This window comes from Rana temporaria, chromosome 5, assembly GCF_905171775.1.
Source record: "Rana temporaria chromosome 5, aRanTem1.1, whole genome shotgun sequence".
NCBI classification, from domain to species: Eukaryota; Metazoa; Chordata; class Amphibia; order Anura; family Ranidae; genus Rana; species Rana temporaria.
The window spans coordinates 343,068,919-343,086,758 of record NC_053493.1 but is presented as its reverse complement, the minus strand read 5'-3'; the positions used below and the strand labels follow the sequence as shown (position 1 = coordinate 343,086,758).

Below are 17,840 nucleotides of genomic sequence, written 5' to 3'. Positions count from 1 at the left end.
TTGAAATTTGAGCTTCTGCTTGTATCCCAACCACTTGGACAAATACAAGTTTAGTTAGAGCCAGGCAAAAGAATAGAGAGAAAGAGGGGCCTTGCTTTCATCTCGGTCACTCAGTCAACCATTCAGTGGCCTATTCAGTGGAGCTTTTCATTATGCAAAAAAATGCTAATCCTTTTCCGATGCTTTCACACTTGTATAAACCACCATTCCTTCAACAGAAAAGTAATTATATCAGTTTACCTTCCTGTCAAAAACAGGATTAATATTCAGATAGCACAATCTCCTATTTTTTCTTATTTCTGCAGTAGGAAGCGAAGGATTGCTGGATGAGGTATTAGAGAGAGCAAGAGTCATTTTTTTCTGGGTATGAGTGGGCTTGTCAAAGCAAAGCGATATAAGAAAGGAAAAAAAACATCTTCAGCTGCTGAGGGAAGTCTTTTCAGTCAGAGAACTGACCTGCCCTTTGCAGGGGCCCAAGTAGAATAAGCCTCACTCACGTCTATTAATCAGAGACAAATTATGAAAGAATGTGGCTCGACTGGTTGACACTATCCTGTCTTGGAAGCCCCAGTAACAGCCTTGTAACAATGTCCTCTTCATGGGTAATGAACAGCCATGACAAATGGAGCAGAGGAACTGTTTATTTGCATATGCAAATTCCCACACAAGGGGAAACGTGTACAAACAAGTGTCATTGTGAGGTGGATTAGGCAAACAACGTTTTCTACTTCTTCTTCGGACGTTCTGCAACCTAGAACATTAGTCAGCACAATTAAACCAGTCTCCATGACTACTAATGAAATTTTACCATGGTATGAGTTAAATTAGAGAGCTAGTTATGTTTCCACAATCCATCTTGAAATCCATTATTATGGCAGAACAATGCAGCAATTGTGCTCATCTGATCTCTTCCTGCTCAACAAGCCTCTAAAGTTGACAATTTGCATATGTTAATATAATTAAGCACTAATTACATGAAACTTGTACATATTCACATGCACCTTCCCCAAACGTTATACCCTTTGAACGATGGCCAAGTCCTTAACCCTCTGATGGGTCTAGAGTAGGAAGCAATGCCTTTGGGTGCAGCCCCAAGGCAGACAGAGAAAGGCTCTTCTTCTATAAACACTAGGCTCAGCCTAACCGCTCATATTTCTAACAACACACTGAAAGGAACGTATGCCCTCACACAGTATACATAGAGAGGCACATGCTGACACACTCTTACAGAAGTGTTAAGTGTAATGTGTGTATGGTATTCAAATACACTACATTTATGGAGGTTTAGACTGAAAACCTCCATGAAAATAGTTCATAGGTAAAGAAGAGGTACACCTTTTAGAATATGTGTAACACTTACACAGTATCTATCTATCTATCTATCTATCTATCTATCTATCTATCTATCTATCTATCTATCTATCTATCTATCTATCTATCTATCTATCTATATATCTATCTTAAAGGACATTCAAGAAACAGTGGCCTTCACATGATATTAATTACCTTATACAACTAATAACAGAATTTGTATTACATTGGTATTTTCCACATCACCATAAAGTGAAAAACCATGCAAACTCTGAAAAAAAAGAGCAAGCAGTAACTAATGATCTTTGCCTAAATTTATGCTGAAGCAATTAAGCAATGTTAATTACTATGACAGCAGTTAATTGAATATAATTGGATATTTTAAGCCACTGAATAAAGCCTAGTTAAGATTAATTTTATTGAGATTAATTGTAAATAAGAATAGATTAACTAAGTGTTTTGACATGCATAAAATAAGGTTCTGCATATTATCTAGAGCAGCTCAGGCACAAGAGGAGAGAAAATAAAACTGTGTTGTATTCCAATATTATACCTTAATATGAACTTCTTCATAAATCATGCATTTTAAAGCAAAATGGACAGGAATCATTAAAAAAATACAAACAGCTTGCTGAGATTAAAGCCCCTTTTGTCCTTTTTCATGGGCATTTCTTTTAGCAGACTAAATTAAGTGAGTATGTAGTACGGTTTTCGGAAGGAACATTTCACACTGAATGGAAAAAATGTTCTATCACACATGAAATTCATGCAGCTGTGCGGAACTTGGCCCAGCTGGTAAAATACTATAAAACAAAAGCAAGTGATAGGCACTAGGCCTTTGCTAGATTTTGAAGGAGACACCTCTAAGTTTCAACCTCTTTTTTGTGTCCATGTTATTTCTTCCTAAGTGGTATTTAAATAAAGCATTGAATTACTCTAAATCACAAAAAGTCAAAGAATGCTAGTAGCCCTCATACAGTGGTATAGGCCTATCACTAGAGTACAACAAGCATGCAGTGTAAACATGGCATACTACTGCTAGTATAATGCTCCAGCCTTTCACCAGTGGCAAATCGATCAGGCCATTCAAGATATGATTATCTAACCGCCTTACTTCTTTCATTCTTAGAAGAATGTCCTAAGCTTCTGCCTGCTTAAAACCTGGTGTAGGAATGCACAGCGTTTAATAAGGTATACTAGCTGGGACTGCTGGAGGAATCACAGCGAGAAAGGGTGCTCCAATTGATTTTGAAATAAATCAATAGGTGATTAACACAATATTTTTAAAGCCAGAGAATGAAGACGTATTACGTAAACAAGTGTCTTCTGTTTACAAGATCCATTCCCTCTACAGTGGACTGGGGCTATAATATAATGTTTGCCTATTATAATTCTATTGTTTTTTTCCAATCAAAATCTCAAATTAGCCTATGCAACAAGCCTATGACAAGTCATTCCGCAGTGTAAGGTTTTAAATCATCCAACCTCTTCTAATAGACTTGAGACTTATTGAGGTAGAAACCATAAAAAATGAAGAAGGGAAATTTAATCCCTGAAATATTGATTTGCACATTAATATCATATAGGCAGAGGGCAATTTGGCTTCATGGAAATGACACATTGTCGACCCTTGGTGAAGTCAGAGCCAATTTAACTGCTGAACATGTCTGATTCTCAAGAGTTATTAAGGGCTTCCCTTCTTGCCTTTATGACATTTCTTCAGCCTAGCAATGCAATCTTAAATGTATTATCTTTAAGAAATAATTGTAAAACCTCAGGGGTTTTCCTGTTAATGGAAGGGAGTCTAAACCACATCAGATTCTGAAATGCAACATTAAACCCTTGCAATCAACAAAACCACCTCAATTCTCATCCATCCAGCGCAGGATCTAATATTGTTGTTAGAGATAATCAAATTTCATTGTGTAAATTTAGGCCCATGGATTGAAGCAGTGAATTCTGCTATATTAATGTGATTTCACAACACTGTTATGCTAAAGTTGCTGGTACAGCATTTTTTTTTAAAACAGACAGCTACAAAGCCACTATTATTGTGGAGATTCAGCTATTGAACTGTCCTCACAATCAGCTAAGGTCCACTCTATTTTGAGCTAAGCCTAATTGATAACTTCAATTTGAAAGAACAATTAAGCAGTGTCACTGAAAAAGGCAACAGCAGGTACTGCCTTACAGATGGTCCACCTGACCTCCCTTTGTTTCCTGTGTCTAGATTAAAAAAAATGTTTTAATAGATTTATGACTGTATTCTATTTCCTAGTAGACATTACACTGGTTACAGTAAACAAGGAACATAATTAACTTATGTTTGGACTGGATAAAATATGCCTAGCTAATATTAAATTAAGCCATTTGAAGTGTATATGACTTCTTCCTCTACAGCCCTACATAAAAAACTATATTCTGAAATATGTTTATTGGCCAAAAAAATTCAAAAACACAGGCTTTAAGGGACACTGCTCTTAAACCACAAGCTCAAACAGCTGTTCTGTTCTTCTAGATGGCTCTGCATCCCTGCTGGGTAAAGTAATGATCACATATAAAAAAAACAATAACAAAAAAAAAATACATTATCCACTTTATATTATTATTATTGCTATTCTAATTGTCATTATTTAAGCATTATTTTTTAACTGGCTATGTCCCTGGTGTGGTGACTATGTTTCATAAATCAAACATTTTTAATAAAAAGCATATTTAAGATATTACCCCATTAATAGGGTGATTCAAGTAGGTGTTCTTCTTAAACTCTGTAAAGAAAATTATTCTTTTGAAAAGAAAAGCTGACCCAGAGCCCAATAGGTCCCTGTCAGAATCATCTGTAAACAGAAAGTAGAACAAGTGCTGATGGCATTGAGAGTGTTACATACCCAGGCTGTGTTTTTGCATTGCTCTCAATGGAAGCGATCGATGCCCATGTCACTGTCGTGTCCCAATCGCAGCCAAGTCTCTACCTCAATCTAAGCAGCAGCCCCACAGGCTGGGCTGCATATTTCACAGCCTCCGCTTGCTCAATACCTCAAATATTACATTTTCTGGGCTCTTCAGCGTTGATTGCTTACAAGGATCAAGTCACTGAAAATCCAGGAGAAGAGAAAATGTATAACCTCCTTTGCCTGCCATCTACATCAGCACTGATTAAAAGGGAGAAGGGTTAATAAAAAAAAAAAAGGAAAATGGAATGAAGGAGAGGAAATGCAACTGTCAGACAACGGGATGGTCAGACTTCCGTCACAGCAGCCTGTTTGGATAAATATTAGCCACCATCTTCAGCATGAAGTTGGCTTTGTTTTACTCTCATCAAGCCCCCCTCCCCTTTGTTACAAATTCTTTTTTTTTTCTCCTTTTTTTGGCATGAGCCTGATCATTTATTCCTTTCATTTTAAAGAAATATGGATAAATCCCTGAAAGAGCGCCGAGGGTTAATAGAGAAGGAAGCTGACTGTTCTGCTCTCCCTTGCAGCTCTTGCCTCGGCAGATGCCGATAAACCTCACGCACAACTTGCAGGTAACGCAATGAGCTTGTCTGCTACACCACCGACTTCCACTCCATGGCAAAGCAAGGATTTGGAATCAGATTAACGGAGATTGGAATCGGAGGAAGGCAAACATATGAGCAGAAAGATAGCAGCAGAAAATGACTATGCAGTTCCCAATGGTACAGATGACAACAGAAACCTGAGTGTGTAATGTTGTGTTTTCTCTATACCAAATGCACTATAGGCTAAAGAACATTTAGACCAGGAGACCTTTTTATGGCCTATTTTGTTTTCCTTTTTTTTTCTCATTTGGCTGTTCTGGGAAGCTAGTGACTTTTATGTCAGTTGCATTGTGTGCACAGAGTCAGTTTGCTGATAGCAGGGAGTGGAGAGATGAGTTATGCCTGCCCCTGATGCTGAGAGCCAGCACAGGACAAGGAAGCTCCAGGAGACAGTCTAAAAACCATCCCCCACAGCCTTTCTCTGCCGGCCACCCCCAGCAAGGTCATCTAAACCTAGCAGACCATACCATTACCATTTAACAGAAAGAAAAAAAAATGACAGAGAGAGAAAGCAGGTCTGCTTATTCCTTTGTAGAAATCCATACCAGCTTTATGAAGGGAAGACGAAAAAAAAGAGGTGAAAAATTAACATGTTTTTGATTTTAGAGAGCCTTTATTTTATTTGACGATAGTAATCTTAAGTTTTTGGTACTACCCAGATCATTATAGCATTTATTTTCCTGGAAGCAAGGCACATACTTGGAGCCCCTAATGCCTGACATAAATAGTGTTGTGCATACTGAGAAGAAGAGCCAGAGTGGAAACTCATGCTGCAGAATTTGTATTTATCTTTACAGGGAAAACGTAGCTTACAGACATCCCTGGCTAAGAGATGTGGGCACTGTTTTTTTTTTGACAGCCAGGATCCTCTCTGTTTGACCGTTTTTTTTGTTCCCCTGCCTTAAGATGCCTAATCCAAGTTGCAATGGAGAAAAACTGGAGGGGGGAGAAAAGCAAAAAATAAGAGAAAGGCGAACGGACACCCAGCAGCAATCAGTGCGGACTGCTCCCTGGTATGTCAGCTTGTAGGAAAGAAAAGAAAGGAAGGGGGAGTTAGCCGGGATCTGTGCAGATGGGGAATGTGTGTGTGTGTGTGTATGTGAGAGAAACAAAGTGAGGCTCTGAGCTAGCTAGAGAGAGAGAGAGAGAGTGAGAGAGAGAGTGAGAGTGGGAGAGAGCGAAATATCAAAGATTGTGCAAGATCAGCCTGGAAAGATAATCAATACCCGACCTAAATTTAACACAAACTGCTCAATAAAAGTTAAAGAAAAAAACTTACTTTCCATTTCCCCCTTGCAGTTTTCACTCGATCTTCTTATATAGACTGTATGTACGTCTCTCTCTTCAGCTTAATCACAACTGCTGATCCCATCCATAAAAAAAGGAGAATGTTCATCAAGAGGAGAAAAAATTATAATGAGGATAAAAAAGGATAATCATACAAAAAAAGGAATAATCCTGGAACTTTTTGCAGGAGTGCAGAGGCGAGGGTTGGAGCAGAGAGGGGGCTCTGCTTGTTGTTCTGGGTCCGCAGGGTGTGAAAGCATGTGCCATCCGCTGCCTCGCTGTTTGCTTGTGAAGGGCTTGGGAAAAGGAGGAAAGGAAATGAATGTCTTTATTCTGCTAATTATTATCGTTTTAGCCCTGTTTAAAAAAATGGCTGATTAAGTTGAGTGCGCATGTCTTTGTGTGTCTGTTCCTGATATGCACTCTGGGAATGAGAGAGAGCGAGCGAGAAAGAGAGAGAGAGAGAGGAGAGGAGAGAGAGGGGGAGGTGTAATTAGTGAGGTGATCAACAGTCTCCAGATTGCAAATGACGTGCAGCCCGGACTTAGAGCCGCTCGCTGGGGCTGCAGAAACCACAACAATAATCAGAAGCAGGATCACAGAGCAGCCCATCCACTCCTGGCTGAAGACTTAATTACTAACACACACATGTATACAAACTATAGGGCCGGCGTGAATGAGCAGAATCACTAAGATAATCACAGACCAGAAGAATGCATAAAAATATCTTCTCTTATATTTAACTTGCAAGGAATTTAAATGAAATAAGGTAGGAGCCTCTTTAGACCAATTACTTCAGAGGTCTTCACAAGCCAAGAGTTGGATTTAAAAAATAAAATAAAAAATTCAAACTATTTAAACTATGCCTTTTTATATTGTGATATGGTTATTATTTTAAGAATATTTCCACAATTTTTATACTTTAAAAAATAATATAGAAAGTAATTACAAATATCATTAAATGTTCCGACCGGCGTACCCTGCATACGATACAGAAAGAAAAAGTATAAGGGACGAGTAGATTTTTACTTTCACGCCGCGCAGATTCCAATACGCACGTTCCCCGGAGCATTTTTGCGCTGAAGGAAAAATTTGGCACGAGAAAAAACCAAACTTAAGGAATTTTCTTGTGTATTTAGGAGTTTTATTTTATGAAATAGTACTGTGGTATAAATTATTATTAAAATATTTTTTTTAAATAAAATGACATATATATGTATAGTTACATACACACACACATATATCTACATGCATATATAATTTTTTTTTATAATTCACTAATTGAAAAAGGAAAGTTAGCTTAGTGTGTATAAATGACACTGATACAGATATTCTCAAATACACCGTTGAAATGGGAGTTCCACAAAGCAAAAGTAAATACAAGTTCAGAGAAAAGGATGTTTACAATGTCAAAAGCCTAAGCAGGTGAACCATAACCTCATGCTGGAACTGACGTGCCTTTTAAGTCCAGGATTCCTGGGCTAGACGTCAAAAACTTGTCTTAGGCCTTAAGTACCAAGTCTGCCAAATACCAACGGAAAGGGTTAGCACCATCCAGCTCCCGGATGGTTTCAGAGTATTAAAAAAAAAAAAAAATCACAGACAAGAATTTTGGCGAATCTCAGATCAACAAAATGAATTCTAGAAGACAATTTGGCAAGTCCTGTAAGCGATATTATTTGAAAGCTTCTGACTTTGCAAATTAAAAACATTTGCCAAGCTAAAAGTGTGGAGAATAGACAGGTTAGGCGGAAAGATTTTTAGGGAAAAATCTGAGCACAGGAAAAGCATATTTTGTATGATGATTCTACCAGACCAAATATGTACCTTATTAGCCAAGAAGACGAAGAAGGAACTGAGCGGTGTAGCTGTAAAATCGTTCCTGGTCTTCCCATGTATATTTCTGTGAAAATCTCAAGTGGTCTCTAGATTTCTCTTTATTATCTTTACACACACCTACACGCAACAATTACACAGTAATACAAGATGGGTGTGCATATATAATGCAAACACACAAATACAAGTGGCACTCTAGGCAGGATGGTTGAAATATGTGTGTGTGTGTGTGTGTATTTATATATATATATTTATATGCACTCATACATACACTTACACGTATAATATATATATATATATATATATATATATATATATATATATATATATATATATATATATATATATATATACACACACACTTTTCTTTTTCTTTCATTGTTTTACCATCCAATATTACATGTACAAAAATGGCCATTAATACTAAATTGCTAATCTCCATATATTGCCTATTATAATTAGGTACAAATTCTTTAAAATACCAAAACAGCTATAATGACCAATCAATTTAAAGGAACAGTCACTACAAATATACAGGTAACAACTAAACTGGGAAAAAAAAACAAATAAACAGCCTTTGTAAAAAAGACAATTAACTATTTATGAATTAGTTGAAAGTGTGTGTCTGCTACTGCTGGTCAGTTTCAAGAAAATATGCATGGCGATATAAAAAGGACTGGGAAAACACAAAAGGACATATCAGTCCTGTCCTTTGTATTGTTGCAGCTTTCTTTATATCTTTTTAAGTATGGTTTGAGGGTTACTGAATTACAGCTAAATGGACAAAAGGGAAGGCAGGGAATGTGAAGAGGTGAGTTCCCATTTTCATTCTTTCCCCTGTGAATGTTTACTGCCCCTCCTAACCCTTTTATTCTCTGCCCTCTCTCCCTCTCTCTCTCTCTTCCTAAAAATAGTAGCTCTGGGGAAAAAAAAAAAAAAGATACTGCGGGAAGTTCAGTTAGAAGAAAATCAGGGATGGCCAGGGATCTAGGAAAAATCGAAGAAGGTTAAAGCGGAGAGAGAGAAGCCAGGTTGGCAGATGTGAAGGGGAAGATACGAAGAGAGCAAGAGAGAGAGGACAGAGAGGAGGCAGCAGCGACCCGGGAGAAGAGAAAGGAGGGGAGGGATGTATGGATGAATGAAAGCAAGCAAGGAAGGAAGCAAGGAGGCAGGCAGCGTTAGGCAGACCCATTCAGGTTTGTTTTATCAACCTCTATCATGTTTATTATTTACACTTTCTTCACACTTTGACTTCTAACTCATTTTCTTTTATGCTTTTAACATGTTTCTTTATTTCTTTTGCTGTGTTTTATAGATCCCCATCCACTTACTACTGAAGTATGTTGCTTTTGGTACTGTCCAAAACATACTGTCCCCTTAAACTTCTACCTTGAATACTAAGTTCATCAGACTCAAATGATTATCCTGTGAGCAACCTTTCTCTGGCAATTTTACAGCTTTGCATATTGTACTTTTGTTTTACATCTGCTGCCTAGTTTATGTGACACCTCCTTCTTACTTGAACTGCACTGATGTGCTTAAACAGCATCCCATATGTATCTCCCTTATATTTTTTTGGTCTTGCAAGAATACCCATCATTTGTTAAGATGCTTCTGTCTTGCTTAGATTTAGAATCCCTATCTGCTTAAAAAGGTCATTTATTCCACTAATCGACTCTGTGTTTTCACTCCCCTTTTATATATGCTTCTGCTCCTGTCATCTCCCTCCCCTCTGTCTTGCAATCCTGCACAAAACGCCTTAGCTTCGCCCTCTGATCTCAGCCATGTCCACGTCCCATGCTAACGTTTAACATCCAAAGTGTCCCATGTGTTGCAAATATAATGGAGTTTGAATAACACAAGCACAGTGCAGGTAGAAGTACTGTATTCTCTGCAACCTTCCTGTGATGTGGAGTGTCCTGGGCCCCTTTGGCACCTAAGGGGTTAAGCAAAGAGCATTCTTTTTTACAACTAGGATGCTACTGCTCTTTTTATAAGATCGTGTGGTCACTTTATGTTGAAAATAAAAGCCCAGCATTTTATTTGTTCTGTAAATCGATCTCATAAAAACAACTAGAGGGAAAAAAAAAAAAAAAAGAGTAATCTACTGCAAGGACATGCTAAAACCTGTAATTACATAGCTTCTCCGTTTTAATAGACGTCCCATCACTAATAACTGTCCCAATTCCCTCCCACCCCCCCAGCCCAAGGGAAAGAGAATCCACGTCTTTTGACGGTGTTCACTAAGTCTATAGAGCAGCTCAGTTTGAAACGAGGTATTACAAGATTTCAGTGTTAGAGACCCTTTGTCTGAGCTAGAGACACTTTCAGATTCCCGGCCCCCTCTTTTCTGGCTTTTTTTGTTGCCTCTGTTCCTCCCGAGGGCTATTTGACAAAGCAGTGTGTTAACTAACCTGCCTTAAAAAAGGAAAAAAACAAACTGTGTATATATATATATATATATATATATATATATACACACACACACTTTTTTTACTAGAATGAAAATATACAAGTGCAGCATTCAACAACTTCTATTGCCACATGTCACTCTCCGACCCATTGTCATTTGTCCTATGCTTCTTCAGATAATGTTGATATTTGGGGCAAACCACAATTAATTCTAATTGCCTGCAACATACGCACATCATTAACACCCACTGACATGTACATATGTAAATGTGTTGTAAATACAGTTGCCCTGGCTGTCAATTACTGCTCCCCCCTTTCAAGTCACAGCTGATTCCTACAAAACAAACAATTAAAACAAACTTATTGCCAGTGACAATCAGTCATTAGGCTTCCTATGCTGACTTTTGATTGGAACAAAATGATCTCAAGAGAAAGGAAAGCACTTGGCTAGTGAGATTTAGAGAGGTGAGTACAGGTCCCACAGAGGCATTCTTTCACTCCAGAAAAAGCAGTTCATGCAAGAAGGATGTATAACATATAACTTTAATGCTACTTTTTTTATTACATTTTTTATAACTGTTATAAAGCCTAGGGTAAAGTGTGAAACAATTCTTGAGAATAAAGTCAGGTTGTATGTAAAAGAAGCTAAAACAGGAAGGAAACGTTATCATAGTCAAATTAAAAATACAATAAAATGGATTAAATAAAAATTTGTAAAAAAAATAAATTAAAAAAAAAATTGGAGCAAATAATTACTAATAGAGGGTAAGAATAAAAAGCAAACACAGTAATAAAGAAAACAGAGATAGCGGAATTCTGAACAAAGACACAAGCACTGGGATAAAAAGGAAGAAAAAAAAGATGACACGAAAGGGAGAAGAGAAGGTAGAAAGAGCCAGAGAGCAGACAGGGTTATGGGTTCAGGAGCCCTCTGGGCTTTAAGAGGTCAAAGCTCTCTGACAGTCTCCCCCCCCCATTTCCATTCCAGGCAACCATCCAGTGTTTATAAACAAATCACATCACTGCAGGCCCCAGAAGAAAATCATCCTACTATCTCCAAAACCCCTATAACACCAACACCATAAAGAAAAAAAAGGTCTACTGACAAAACTCCAAAAGCTGCACTATTTTAAAATCCACCAAAAATCCAAAGAATAATATTAATACAACACGTTTAATAGTAGGGTTCAAGTGAAATCCAAAGAAACACTGGAAAAAAAGACGAAACAAACAGCACTAATTATGGCAATTAAATAAGAACAAATCAAACCAAAAAGTAAACAGAACAGACCTAGTTTCAATTACCTGAAACAATACAGCCTTGTCCATAGATATGGTAAACCCTGATCAAACCACTTCAGCTAATATTCCTTAGTCAGCACAAAATCATAAAACCAACTGTACTTGGAAAATAAAATGTAATTAAAAATAAACTAGAATAGGGTACCGTATTTTTAACAATAACATTCAACATTGAGTAACTAGAAAGTAACACATGTTTAAAAAAACAAAAAAAAACGGTTATTAAAAACTAAAATAAAATACAGATTCTCAAAATCAGCAGCACATCAAACTTTGAAACCATCTTAATTAAAACCATATTTAATTTGCGGGAAAAGAAACAATCCTACACTAAATGGATCAATACTTTTTACAAAGATTGTGATCCACAGAATCTATAAAGTCTTTCGTCATAAAGAAAAATCCATATCTCTGATTAAAAATTTGCACTCTTATACAAAGAATGACCAAAGCGTACCTACTGGAAAACATGTTTAAATTTCATGGAAAAGTAAAAAGATGAAAAGGAACTATACCTCAGAAGAAAATAGACCATCTTGTGTCCTTTGTCTATCAGCCTCCTGTTAAAGCATATGGAAAATGTTTTCAAAATGCCGAGATTTGGCACATTGTCATTGCAAAGAGAGGAGCGCAGTGATGCTGTTATAGAAAATGGGAAATAAATTCAGGGTTGGGTGCTGCCTCCTTCAATGCGGATTTATCTAAGTTTAATTTAATATTCTGCAATCACTGTATGATCACATATAATTCACCTGGATTTTTAAAGGCTCTTCCTAAAAACATTCACTAAAACACCACAGCATTTTGATAGATTAAACCTTTTTATTTGTATCTTTTTTTTTTTTTCATTTTAATCCTCTATTAGCACTAAAAAAAATATATATATATATATATGACAGCATGCAAAAGACATTCTATGACACAAGAACCTTATTGGAAAGACACCTGACTGTGACACCTAAATGTCACAAAACGGTTGTTTGTAAAACACCAAACCTTTAATCAAATTATTGGCATTTCAATTGATTAGATAAACTGAAATCTATAACTGACTACAAGCCATTTCAAATATTTATCTATCTCATTTTTAAACAAAACATCCCATCCCCACCCACTAAAAAAAAAAAATGATTATAAAAGGACTACTGAGAAATTCTTCAGATATTGAATTACAATAATAAAATTATTTCCACCTGGAAAGGTCTAGTAATATAATAACAACGATGATAGTAATTATAATAATGAATAATTCAACAACTCTTTCACATATATAGGAGAACAGACAGCATTTAAAAATACATTTAAAAAACTTGGATAACAGAGGAGGATTTTATTAAACACAATTTTGATGTAACTAAAATACCTTTGACCTGTATGACATATAACCTCTGAAGAATTTTAGGAAAAAAAGACAAAAAAGGGGACAATTAGAGACAAATTAACCATTTATTAGCTCTATTAAAAATATTATAATTTTTTTTTGTCTGTATTTTAAGGCTTTTTCTTGTTGTACTTATGCTTTGAAGGTTATAACGAAATCCTCACAGCAATTAGTACATTTTTTTTTTGCCATTTGATGTCACAAGGTACAATTACTATAGATGGGAAGATGTTGCAAAGTGGAGAAATGCAGCCTGCATGCTTGTGGCATTCTGACTGCGAGAAGAGGAAGTGTTGCTGTAACGGGTATTATGTTTATTTGATAAAGAAAATCAATGGAAGTGGCTGTAAAGTAGTTAGTGAGGCGTGTGTTTGGGACTCGGGTTGAATAGTGACTCCGACGGGCTGGTCGATCAGCTATAAGAGCTTTGGAAATCTAACCTAACCCTCAGACCATGCTACTTCTTACTCACTGCAACACATGCTCCAATCTTGCTCATCCCCTCCTGCTTCCCCTGTTAACCCTTTCCTGGCATGGCTTACCACTCATTTTCCCCTTAATGTCTACTTCTTTTCATTAAAACTCAGCTGCAGCCCAACTATTTAAGCACGGAAATATAAAAACTCCAACAATATATGATTTTAAGGAATGTGTTGTTTATATTCTTGTATTTTTTTTAATGTATGCTTTTCTTTCATCTCTGGTGTTTTTAATCTAGGAATCTTCTCCCCCTTCAAAGATTTTAATATTATTTATATATACATATATATATATATATATATATATATATATATATATATATATATATATATATATATACACATACATTTATACACACATCTTTATATATATAGATGTGTGTGTGTGTGTGTGTGTGTGTGTGCGAACGATGCATCCCTGAGTATGTGTGTGTATATGTATATATATATATATATATATATATATATATATATATATATATATATATATATATATATATATATATATATATATATTTAGACAGAACAATGCTTACCTCTACTTGGACACTCAGTAGCTGGAGCATGTGGCCAAAGTTGTAGGTTATAGGTTTGCACAATTTTATGTCCTTTTTTATGTCATGCAAATCTTCTCTGCTATATTCATGATTTGTCATTGTGCATTGTTTTCTTTGACTTGATGTCTGATATCTCCACCCTAATAAATATCTATTGACTGTAAAATCAGGAAAGCTATACCCTATGTCTTTTTTTTACCTTTATTATTTCAGATTTCAATAAAATCAGATACACTTTATATATTTAATTTAGTGTTCCATTTTACAGAATAATCTAATCTTTTACTGAGTGGTTTTCTAATAACCATTATAAAGAAAAACCATTTACAGTCAAATATTTAAGCTAACTTCTTTATTCAATTGTTTTTTTTTATTCAAAAGAACATTTTCATGCAAGAACTGCACCTGTGTCTCATTTTTTTTTTTTTTTTTAGCACAAGCAATAGATCAAGGCTCACTCGACCATTAATGTGCTCATCTTACAGCCTACAAAATGAAGATGTAATGTATTTGTTTTTCGTATGGACTTACTTGAATCAAATATACTGTATGCAACCGACAAAAATAACTCCCAAAATGCAAATCAATTTACGTCAATTGGCTGCTTGGTGCCAATTAAATTATTTAGGAAAAGGGTATTCTGCTGAGCAATCATTTCATTCTGCAGATCTTCCATGGTACAAACAGAAGTAATATCTGAAATTATTGTCATTCTATCCTTAAACAATAAAAAAATAGCTTATTACATATTGAGTTTTGCAATGCAGAACATATTCAAATGACATATTTCTTAACTCTTACCCCCAAGATAAAATATATGTTATAAAAAAAAGTAGTCCTCAGGTCGCACTGCATGGTCATGGGACACCTGAAATCAGTGGACAACTTACTGCCTTGCTATAGCAGAACATATCTGTTGGTAAGAAACTTGCTGCCCATATTCTAAGTGCGTAAGGACCACTGGTCAAATGCAACTTGCACAAAGCTCTACTCAGCTAGTGCTATAGAATGCAACAGAAGAAAGTCAGGGAACATTACATGTAAGTGTCTTTATGGGGTGGAAAAGTAAGAGAGCAAATATTGTCTCTTTCATTCATGCACTTTTATGAAAAATCTCATGATGCATCATACTCTACTTTCATCTAAAATAGCTTCTTTCAACATAAAAGCTTATATAAAATATCATACAGTAATAATACATATGTTTTATTTTTTCTTCACAGCATCTATGGTAGCCAAGGGCTACCTTTCTTAGTAAATGCCCAGTAATGAGTCATATATATTCCAGTGTTGTGTTGCTAATATCCACCATTAAAACCCGACGCCTGTTGTCACAGTAGGTGCACAATGCTGCCATGACCTACACTTGTCACAAGTGTAAGAACTGGTGGCAGCACCTGCTGTCTTTAGGACCGTCAGTCCTTACATCTCTCAAAAATGTTACAGACAAAATATATGCCTATGTATTTATTAATTCAGTATATAAGGATATGTTCAACCAAGTGATTGCCAAGGTTTTTTTTTTTTTTTTTGGGGGGGGGGGGATTTTATATGTATCCGTTTTAACTTTGTATTATTCATACAGCTCTGCTTTGATAACCTTGGTCCTTTCATATATTACCATTCCTCACACCAACGCTGTTCTCAAAAGAAATATTTAGAAAGGTGACCATGTAGCCTGTCCAATGAGACAGAGGGCCTGCATTACAAAACATACAGTACCTGTGAATCACAAAATAGCACAGACAAATTAGCTGTGAAACTCTTTTGTGTTTTTCTTCTTTTTAGACCAAGGACACTCACATCAGCAGCATTTGGTGCTCAAGTTCCGTGAACTATTGTGGAAGTATTGCATTGATTTTTTTTTCTCTAAATACTATCATATGTACAAAAAAACGTTCTTTTTTTAAAATAAAGGGATAGAATATCTCAGTGTTGTCAATTTGTGTATTAAGCTCTCAGATTTGTGTCAGGTGTGTGTGGTAGTAAGCTGGGCTCATTTCCTCTACTTTGAGGGATTTGGGTTTTTGGGCCTTGTTGCTCAAACATAATGAAATATTATCAGGCGATTGTAAAGTACAGGCATGATATCACATGCTCAACTGCTCTCACTTCATTGGAAATCCAATATATGGGATTTGAAATAAAACAATTTCCATTGTGTTTTACTGTTTGTGTCAAAAAAGCACATTTGTTTTTGATTTAGATCCATCATCGCTGAAGTGCAACACATTTCAGGCTCTTCCATAATAGACGAAGTAGCACAGCCTTAGGGGAAGGAGTGCGGCACTAACATAAAGACGTACAAGTGATCAGAAAACAAATCCTTTTACAATATATATATATATATATATATATATATATATATATACACACAGATAATTACTCTTTCTTGGTTATTTGGGATTTTTTAATATGGTAGTGTGAGGTGAATGATTAGGTCTAAAGATCAGTTACCCATAGCAACCAAGTTACATATAAATCCTGAAGGATGACTGCATTCTTCTGATAATCTTCTTTTATTAACTAAGTGGTATAAAAACAAGAACACAATTTTAATGCTGAATTCAGTCCTTTTTTTAAATAAAAAAATTTGTTTAGCATGAAATGTGTAAGCGATTCCAGCGTTCTTGTATATTCGCTAACAAAATAAGTATTTTAGTATCCCACATAATATTTCCATATGTATAGGCAACATGGTAATAAAAAGTCATATTTGAAAACAGTGGATGTGATGGGGCTGAAGAGCAGATTAAAGCTGGCCATACACTGACAAAAAATAAGGATTCCTCCATCCACACTATACACCAGCTGTCAAAATACCCGAACAATGGTAGCATCTGATTGGATGCAGCCATTTTTTGAGCAACAATGTTTTGCCCAACTCTTTTGATTTTTCTGATTGGATGCAGCCATTTTTTGGCCTGACAATGTTCTGCCCAACTCTTCCGATTTTTTTAATAAAAGGATATCAGACAGGGAGTTGGCAGTGGCCGTCAAGGCCACCCACTGTGTAAATTTCATGCAGAACTGGACACAATTCACATAGTGTATGGCCAGCTTTACCTGGAGCTGCGATTTATGCCACTTTACATACATTGAAACCATTTAGATGTATGCGGTCAGATTAATAATGGGATTGCTGACTGGTTGCTATAGGTTATAGCGCCAACTCTGCTTTATTTTCTTTTCAATACTTTCTGGCTCCACTTAAGTGGAAGCAATTAGTAGAGGCAGCTGTCCACTGATCGCCTTGAATCAAACCTATCCTAATTATTCTATACTTTTGTTGGCATTGGTGTTTCTAAATATACTTGCACAGATTTATTTTAATACATATCCTTGGTTGCTATAGGTATCACTCTTTGTATATAATTATTTAGCATTTTCTGACTGAATAAACCAAATTGCTTTGTATCAAGAAATGTTTTAAATGTGTGATTACTAAATTTTGGATTTACACTACACTATTGTTAATATTTATTAGAAGTTTGTGGTTCTGACTAGTCCTCGACTATAAAAGCGGTTGTAAACTGCTGCACGTTTTTTTCTCTCTATTTATTCTTACCTGCAAGGCAAAGCATTCCAGCGATGCAATGTCATCACTGGAGACGGCGTCCATCTTCACCCGGTTATCCTTCTGGTGGCACGGACTCTGGCTCTGTGACTGGCCGGAGCTGCAATGACATCACTCCTGCGCATGTGTTTGGTTAGCC

The 17,840-nt window shown here is 36.1% G+C and overlaps 1 protein-coding gene and 1 long non-coding RNA gene across 5 annotated transcripts in view; one reads left to right on the top strand and one right to left on the bottom strand.

Annotated features, from left to right (window-relative positions):
- Positions 1-6,829, bottom strand: part of ZFHX4 (zinc finger homeobox 4) — a 202,520-nt gene extending 195,691 nt beyond the window's left edge. The window contains exon 1 of one of the 2 annotated variants that reach the window (XM_040354460.1): positions 6,150-6,829. The gene's annotated coding sequence lies outside the window, so the exon portion shown is untranslated. Of the gene's footprint in view, positions 1-4,199; positions 6,106-6,149 lie in introns of those variants that run through there. The other variant, XM_040354461.1, reaches the window with a different exon arrangement.
- A 1,531-nt stretch (positions 6,830-8,360) lies between these two features.
- Positions 8,361-17,549, top strand: LOC120941173. 3 transcript variants are annotated; one of them, XR_005749527.1, is made up of 3 exons: positions 8,361-9,189; positions 9,309-9,420; positions 14,559-17,549. It is a non-coding gene; the product is annotated as an uncharacterized LOC120941173 (long non-coding RNA). The 3 variants fall into 3 exon arrangements; XR_005749526.1 differs by lacking the exon at positions 9,309-9,420; XR_005749525.1 differs by having other exon boundaries at positions 8,361-9,420.
- Positions 17,550-17,840: the final 291 nt, after the last annotated feature.